Genomic DNA, 8,782 nt, shown 5'->3' on the forward strand with positions numbered 1-8,782 from the left:
CAGAATGATGAGGATTCTCAGCAGTTTTGATGAGAATAAATCTTAAGTAGCACTATTTTAATCAAATGACTCACGATATATTCAACACCAGAATCTCTGATATCACCACAAGAAATCTACTTAAAAGACAACACTGCAAAAGCAATTCATTTGAGTGGCAGCAAGGAGAAGGCACATAAGCTAATTCCAAGACTACCCTTACCTGATAATCTTACTTCAGAAAAGCTTTTTTAATTTCTCAAAGAGCCACATTTTAATGTTCATTCTCATAAAATCTGATGCACATCTCAATTACTTCCAAGGCAGAAATATTTAGCCAGCAATATATCCCCCATAAAGAAACACACACAGTCACCAAATATTCACCCCCCAAATTCATTAAAAATATTTTAAATGATGGAAGAACTAAAAGACTATATAATACATACTATATATATATATACACACATATACATACACAAACACAAACTATGTTAGACTGACATTGCAGTTAAGAGAAATAAAATGAAAGTTAAAGAAAAAAGCAATTATTAGTTGCAGACTGATATGGACATCAGGCCTGGAAGATGAATAAGAGATTTCATAGGAGCAATTTATATTAAATTTCCACTTAATTTGTGAGGCAGAAAAATGTAATTGGGGGTTAAATCTTTCCTTTCACTGCCGCCTTTTTCATACACGTTCATAGTAATACACATCATCATAAGTAACAATTCAGCAAGTCATTAGAATATTCTAAAGTACACGCTTGCTGAAAGACAATGGATTTTAAAAAAGTATTCTTTGCTTCTTTATTCTTTCTGTATAAATGCAAGCATGCTAAGCCATTGCATCATGCCAGCTAATTCTTACAGAGAAAAAGGCAAGCAATTCTTATTGTTTATAGCACACAGGATGGTTTATGCGGACTTCTAAATCCATCAAAACTTGACATTTGTATACAGACAGCTTTAAAGCAAAGTTTTCAAGTGTTAAGATAAGCTATACCTCTCTTAAGTTACTTTTTTACTATCAGTGTAAGCATAATCATGAGAGAACAATAGGAAAAAGCTCGAAGGTACAAAATATTTAATGATTTGAATAAATTCCACTGTATTCTTGCATGATATATGCCTAATGACCTCTTTCCCCTGTACTTTTTATTGTTAAAATAGTCTTTAGATTTAATCTTCCTAAAGAATTTGGAGGCAGAACTCTCACTGTGCAGGTATCTGTCCATATAAACTCAAATTTGGGATGTGGCAAAGTCAGAAAGGCATATAGCTCTAGCAGCTAAAAACAGAAAAAAAAGCCAAGCAAAAACCTTAACAAAGATCAAATAACAGCATTCTGAACATGTACTTCCAATTTTTATTGTCCACCACCAAACTGTCAAAGATGAGGCATCCTCTGTCATCTTCCCTTAAATATCAGATAAGCAAGAATCTTTAATTGGCTTTTTTCAACATTATTATTTCCCCAAGAACAAGTTCCCTGTCCCATTAAACAAGTGAGTGAGAGATGATAAGAAAGGCAGAAAGTGACAGGAGAGGGTAAGTTGCATCTTAAAATGTACTTTCTATCAGCACTATGCTTTTGTGCTTTTTTTGCTTTTCTACCTTTAGCTTTTTAAAAAAAGTGTTATTACAGGAAATAGGTATGGCGGGCAATACATGCCTAACTTTTTTTCTTTTTTTAAAAAAGTAAGTTTTTAGAAGACTCTCAAGACAATCTACCACTGGATAAGCATGCCATTCATTTTTAATTATTACAAAAATTAAGGTAAATTTTCTTCAAAATTGCTTTGAAGGCACTGCATACTGCTGAAGTCAGATGAAGTCAGAAAAATTAACCAATAGCTGCCTGGATCATCTTCTTACTTCCTTCTTAAATGTAGGATTGCATTTGTTCTTCTCTCCGGTCATACTGAACCACCTCTGACATTAGTTCCAGTAAGAATCTTTGCTACTGATCTCCAATTTAATGTCCAGAATCTTTCAGAATTCTCTGATGGATGAATGGCACAAATGTGTCCACGTTCTTAGACTGAACACAGTCCCCTCTTTTCAGTCTGTTCTTCGTACAGAAAAATAATTTCTTATTTCCAAACTGTCTCTGATTAACCATCCCACCTTCCATTCAGTATTCGTCATAGCTTTCCTCAGCAGAAACTGAAGTAAAAAATTGGAGTTTGGAATTATTTTTAGACACTCCCTAATTTTGGCTCACTCTCCTGAGCATAGTAACCCCACTTCTTTCTTTCTCCTCCTGAGAGAAGAATATTTTATATTTTCTTCAATATGCTTTGAAAGATCTAACTTAATTTCAGTCTTAACTTTGTCAGAATACTTTCTGACCTCTTAGATGGAATTTCAATATACCTTCTTGTGTAACAAGATTTTTGAACCTATTATTTAAATCTGACATTCATCCTACCAATTTTCTTCCCTTCATATGAATATATCCTTCAGATTCTAAGTATCTTCCACATATAAGGAGAATATGCTTCCCATATAAGCAGTTAATTCCAAAAGATAATGTATAAAATATTTTTTTATATATGGCAGTTATACTCTTGTTTCTAATTATTTTTTGTCTTCATTAGCAGACTGAGGTTCAAGCAGTAGACCAGATTATTAGGGCACATGCTCAGGAACCACTTGTATTGTCTCTTAAGCACAGCTGGAAGACTGAACTAAAGCAGCATTTATTAAAATCAAAAGAAGCAACAGTGGAGCAGGAAAAATGGAATAATCTATGTGTGAAAAAATGTATGACCCAGAATGCACTCTACATTAACAATTTTTTTATTTTAAAAACACATTTACAAAGAATGAAGCAAATAAGCCAAGTGGGCGTGCATAAACCAACACAGCCACCTTCTCTTGTTGTTCCTTTCGTGGCTTTGGGAAGCAATTAGATTACTTTGCTGTAAAGTAACCTTGTTCTATAGAATAGACACTAGTTTTCTACGTCACAGGAAAAAAGCTTTAACTAGATAGGACAGACAGCTAGAAACATGAATTCAGTAGACAGGAAATCTGAAAATTCCAAATTAGCAAGGCTATACAGTAACAGCAGGAGAAAAGGACTTAAAAGAAAAAAAAAGAGACTGGAATTTCAGAATGTATATACTGAGTAGAACATGGGCAAGTCAAAGTCGTCAAATAAGCAATAATTTGCTCCCAGAGCAACAAGTACATTATTAATAGCTTTATTAACAGTGGCATACTGTCATGTATTTTGTTTTACTGATGTAAAGTGTTACTGATTTCTTCAGTGGGGAAGTTTATTCTATTAATAACTTCTTAATGCAACGTAAAAGGATCCAACTCAGATTAAAAGGCTACTAACTCAGTTTTTTGCTTGTCTTTTCCTGTGAGACTCGGGTCAAAAGAGGAATGTGCATACTATGATATTCTTTTAACACCAAAAAGCAAAACATAACAAGCATGCTTCCAATTGAGAGAGTGTGTACAAGAACAAACCAGACATAAAGGAATGCAAGAAAGAAAGAAATGCAAATTGAAGACAATAATAAGTATGAAATTATGCTAAGCCATAGCATGGAGAAAATGTTATCACAAAAAAAAAATCACTTCCACAGGAGAAGGATACTATTTCTAATAATCTTAATTTTCTTTGTCTTTTTAAAAAATAAAACTTAAAACTGAAGATTTAAACAAACCTTCACTGCTGTTACCTGAAAAAACCCCACCACCAAGTCTATATGAAATTACCACAATTACATATACTTAAGCAAGGTATCATTTAGTTTAACACATTTTGAGTATCTTCTTTAGTTATTCCAGTTGCTTCATAGCAGACTATATTTAATATATTGTAATTAGTTAAAATAGCATCTACGGTCATCACTTAATATGACTATGAGGTTTCAATATATTCTGCCTTGCATTACTGTAGATCATTTAAGTATCAGATGGTTTGAAAACACTTTGCATGCTCCTCAACTCCACAGTGAAGAATTTTAAAACAGCATCACAGCTTTTATTTAGCATTAGCTATATTACAGTAATATCAGTAATACCTAGAAGCTCACACCAGGATAAGGCTTTCACTCCCAGAGTAAAGATAGCTCTTGCCTAAAAATATACAGCAACATGTAAACAGAAGCCATCAGATGCCCTCTTCCTCATTTTTCTTTAAATTGCTCCCCAAAAAGCAGTAGTATCCCTTTTGTCTCTGTGAATCAATTTGTCTAAGATGACCTCAACCCCCAGCCCCATCTTCAACTTCATAGAATTTACTCGTGTAAAAGAACAGAGAAGTTCTCAGAATTGTCAAAAAAACCCCAACACCCCAAAACAAAAAAAAAATAGTTCTTATCATCCTGTCCATAATTTGGTGGCAAGTCACTAATGGAGATACAATGACTGTTTGGAGAGGTCTCTCATGGTGTTCCAGGAATCACCATGCCTTCCCCACAGACCCTGATTAAAAACGAAGGGAAAACAAACAAACAAAAAAAACAACAACCCCCCCCCCACACACACACACACCACTTGAAAAATACTTGAAATACTTCAAATTTCTGAAATAATGAAATCATCGCTTTTTTTTCTGGCTGAAAGGTAAAAGGCATCTAATAAGCACCTGCAACTTACAACCTAGCCAACAGGCAGTTACTGTTTAGAGGGATAACATTTAGCTTCACCATAATTAGATTGCCAACTATACATAGATAAAACCTAGTTAGATATACATTGAAGAAAATATCCTCCTTTCTTTTTCTAATAAAATAAAAACTACAGAACAAGATAATTCACTCTTACTTATCAATACAGAAGGCGTGCAAATATCTTCTGAACTTTTTCTTCATTTTTTGTGAGCAAGACTAAGGACAACTGAAATGCAGAAGAGTAGTTTTGTACAAGACAGTACAAGTTCTAAATGAGGCCTTACTCTTGTACAGTATCATTTAAGACAAGTCTGCAATAAGACCCTGCTATTCCAAATATTTCTGACTTACGTTATTGTGATTATAGACAGTTTTCTTTATGTTTCTTCTCATTCCCCCAAGTAAACATATATTCTGGTACAAAGAACTGAGAAGTCAGAGTAGTCATACTCACTCCTCCAACCTCAATTCAAGCATAAGAACAAGAAGTTGCAGGCCTAAACAGGACCCCACAACTCATGACACAACACACCTAAGATCTTTTAGCAAAGTTTGCATGCAAACAGGCGGCTAGCATCTTCTAAAGTTTTTGAAAAATCATCTCTTTGCTATGGAAGTTGTGGGGAAAATTTAAGCAAGGTACATTGCACAGGAAAAACATACAGTCAGTAAGATAGCTAAATAACTGAATGTATAGCCCCAGACTTTTCACATGCAGCAGATACTGCAAGGTCTATGGCATTTAAGTTGGTTTTCCATACTTAAGATGGAGGGCTTGCACAATAATTCTTGTTATTGACAAGGTCGTTCTAGAACTTTCTAAAAACTAAGTTTTTACAAAGGAGTTTGTATGTTATTAAGCTAACAGCACCAGAATCAATTCATACAAGTTCTCTGTGGTTCTGTAACAGCAGGCGCAATACTCACAAAAATTTATTTCACAGTAGAACATTTCAGGATCATCTTAGCCAAATGGCCAACATCTTGCTTCAGTTTCTGTTCTGCTCTGTCAAGTCAATGAAAAGGATACAAACTCTTCTGACCATAACAATTAGAAATACACTGAAAGTGAAGATGGTGTTCAGAACTGCATCAAAAATTTGTTGGATGATATTTACAGAAGAAATGCCTTAACACAGGTATATCCTATTGTGAAATAATGTTCTTTCAGAAATCTCTTGCAAGAATGAGAGGGGAATTTTCCTTATTGCAATCCCCAGAATGCTTCTCAAGCTAGGAAATTAAGCATCCTCAGCAAGAACATCTAGGAAGGTTGCAGAATCTCTACTACTGGAGGCTTTTAAGAACGAATCATCGCGGATGATGCAGGTATAACTGATTGTGTCTTGGGCCAAGCAATTAGAGAACCTCTTCAAGTCCATTCCAGTCCTGTTCTCAGTAACTCCACGTTACTGCAAACACTGACAATTCACAGCTGGTCACTTCCCCAAAAGCAAACAGATCTAGCTCCATTCTGATCAGGTCATTTGCATTTAATGCTGTCCAGTAATTGGCAAGCCACAACCTCTGATATACCTAGTGCACTAGTCTTAGCTGTGATACACTTATGACTGAACAAAGCTTCTTGACTGCCTGATGGTCTAGATTAATCGAAGCAAGAATCTCAGGCCATGATTGAAAACACATATTAAAAAAGTGCGACTAGCATTTCCTTGACAAAAAAATACTCTTCCTACAAATGCCATTCCAGGATACCCAAGGTGTCCTTGGATTCCTAAAGCTTGCAGAAATCTTTTAGTCAGTTCTTGAAATAGTTTGAAGTCTACTAAGACAGAAGATGTTTCTGGAGCAACGCGACCACTAGAGCACGATGAAGACAGACAGGCATGCTTCCTCAGCTTTTTTTTCCTTCACACATACACATACTGTCAATCCCATTGTCAACCCATTGAAGTAGCCCTTCCTGAAAGGGGTCACTCATAAAAATTACCCTATTAACTGGAGTGAATAGGATAGCCTTGCACTATGAGCCTAAGGACTACCTGCTATGATTCAGAGTATCCCAGGCCAAAAGAAATTTGGCTAATCTGTTCATGAAGAAGAGAGAGCGTGGAAGGTAGCAATGAATGACAGACAACAGTTTAACAGCAGCAAAAGGGGTATTTTAGAGGTGCTGCCTAAAGGCAGTAGGAGGAGGTCAGGCTACTACTAGTCTGAACTTGAAGACCAACACTTATGAAACCACCAAAACTTACTTTGTATTCCAGATGCAACAGTTGTAATATTAAGGTGATCTCAGACTAATGGCAGTAGTAAGGAAAGAGGAAGAAATTCAGGTATGGGACTGGTTTTCATATACATACACACACGTACATTAAAAATCCAGCCAATGTTTCCATCAGTAGGAGAGAAAGTCATCCTCACATAAATGCATAATTATTAAGTAATTTCACTTGTGAACCCCACTCAGACCAATACTGACCACTTCAGAACAGCATAGCTGCTTCTACCTATGAACAGGCAACATATATCTACGAATATTAGAGCCTCCTTGCCTCTACCACTAACTACTGAAATTTAGCAGCAAGGGTTGAATTGTTAAGCCTGTTAAATTTAAAAAAAATTACTTCAGAAACAGAAAAATGTACTCTCAGGTGATTTAACAGCTTAATGAATTTTTGAAAGAATCTGTATGACAGCTAAATGTGAAAATCAAAACCCTTTGCTCTTTTCAGTGATATAGCAGCTTGTGCAATTATAGCCTCACTGCTAGCTGTTAATGGCTGATAACATCCAAAATTCAATATCATAACTAACTTACGTCTACAGACCTTGATGATAGTCCACCTTCATGATTATCCCAATCTACTCAACACTGCATCTGATGTTAATACTGACAAAAAAATGCATAAACACACTGAGAAGAATAAAAGCCATTAACTTTTGGTCTTTGTACGGGCCTGTGTGTATCCCCCTTTAACAAAGGGGAAACAAAGCTTTTTTTTTGGTTACAGGCAGCAATCCTACAACATCCTACAAATACCCAACCTTGTGCTGGAATCCACAATGCAACAGTGCACATTTTCCATCTTAAAAATTACTGGGATTTGAATAGGACAGAAAAAGACTAGTAGAGCCAATGCCAACTAAAACATATAGTTAGAGTGGAGCATCCTATTCAATAATGTACTAACATTACTGTGTTTTTCCAGAAATTCATGAGAACATAGTCTGAAAATTTAATGAAATTATCAAGATCATGCCTTAACTTAGATCAGATTTTTCACAAACTGTATTAAATTGTCATAAATCTCAACTCATTTATTTTCCTTTTTTTTAAAAAGTGCATCTTCAAAAGTGCTGTAAGCTAGAACATGTGACCTCCAATTTTGCACAATATTTGTGAGAAAAAAAAGTGAAGAAAATTATGCTATGCAATACAAGGGTGCTATATCTTCCTAAAGAATGTTCTAATTACCAAAATCTCAGCTAGAAAACAAAACTACACTTAAGAGTAGTGCTTCCAACATTCAACTTAGAAAAACAGTGCATCTTACCCCCTGTTCCAAGAACTTTCAGGAGTTCGAAGTTTTCAATGCCAACTTTCTCTGCATGGCCTGTCAAATTTGCTGAAGGAAAAAAAAAAATCACATCAGATATATAGTACACAAACATCATTCTGACATACAGCTTCAGTAAAAACAAGTTAGCAGATGAACCACATAAGCAGCACTAAAAGGACATTCCACAGTTGCATACTGTATTCTTTTAACTTGAAAAGCAAGGGAGAGCAATTTTCTTGCTGCCATCAGTGTTCCTGGAGGTATAAAATCACAGAATAATAACTGAAGCCCATCTAGCTTGTATACACCATCTTTCACCCTATCACTGGGCACCTCTGAAGAGAGTCCAGTTCCACCTTGTCTGTAATCTCTAATCACATAGTCATAGACAGCAATCAGGTCATCCCTTAGCCCTAGCACCCTGAATACTCTCATGTTCTTGGATTATATGGCGCCTGGGATGACATAAGTAGACTATAATGAATAACTATTCATGCATTTAACATAGGATTAATAAACCTATACAGACTCTCCACTACTATCGAGTAGGAAAGAGCTTGAGTCTACATAACCAACAAGTCTAGAAAAATCTAAGCTGCTACAAAGTTGTTTCATTTGTTGGGGAGTTTGGGAGAGAGAG

The 8,782-nt window shown here is 35.5% G+C and overlaps 1 protein-coding gene across 1 annotated transcript in view; it reads right to left on the reverse strand.

Annotated features, from left to right (window-relative positions):
- Nucleotides 1–8,203, reverse strand: part of RPS6KA5 (ribosomal protein S6 kinase A5) — a 69,777-nt gene extending 61,574 nt beyond the window's left edge. Inside the window, exon 1 of the mRNA XM_019472507.1 lies at nucleotides 8,137–8,203. The gene's annotated coding sequence lies outside the window, so the exon portion shown is untranslated. The remainder of the gene's footprint in view (nucleotides 1–8,136) is intronic.
- Nucleotides 8,204–8,782: the final 579 nt, after the last annotated feature.

The sequence above is a fragment of the Aptenodytes forsteri genome, unplaced genomic scaffold (assembly GCF_000699145.1).
Source record: "Aptenodytes forsteri isolate BGI_AS27 unplaced genomic scaffold, ASM69914v1 Scaffold193, whole genome shotgun sequence".
In the NCBI taxonomy this organism is placed as follows: Eukaryota; Metazoa; Chordata; class Aves; order Sphenisciformes; family Spheniscidae; genus Aptenodytes; species Aptenodytes forsteri.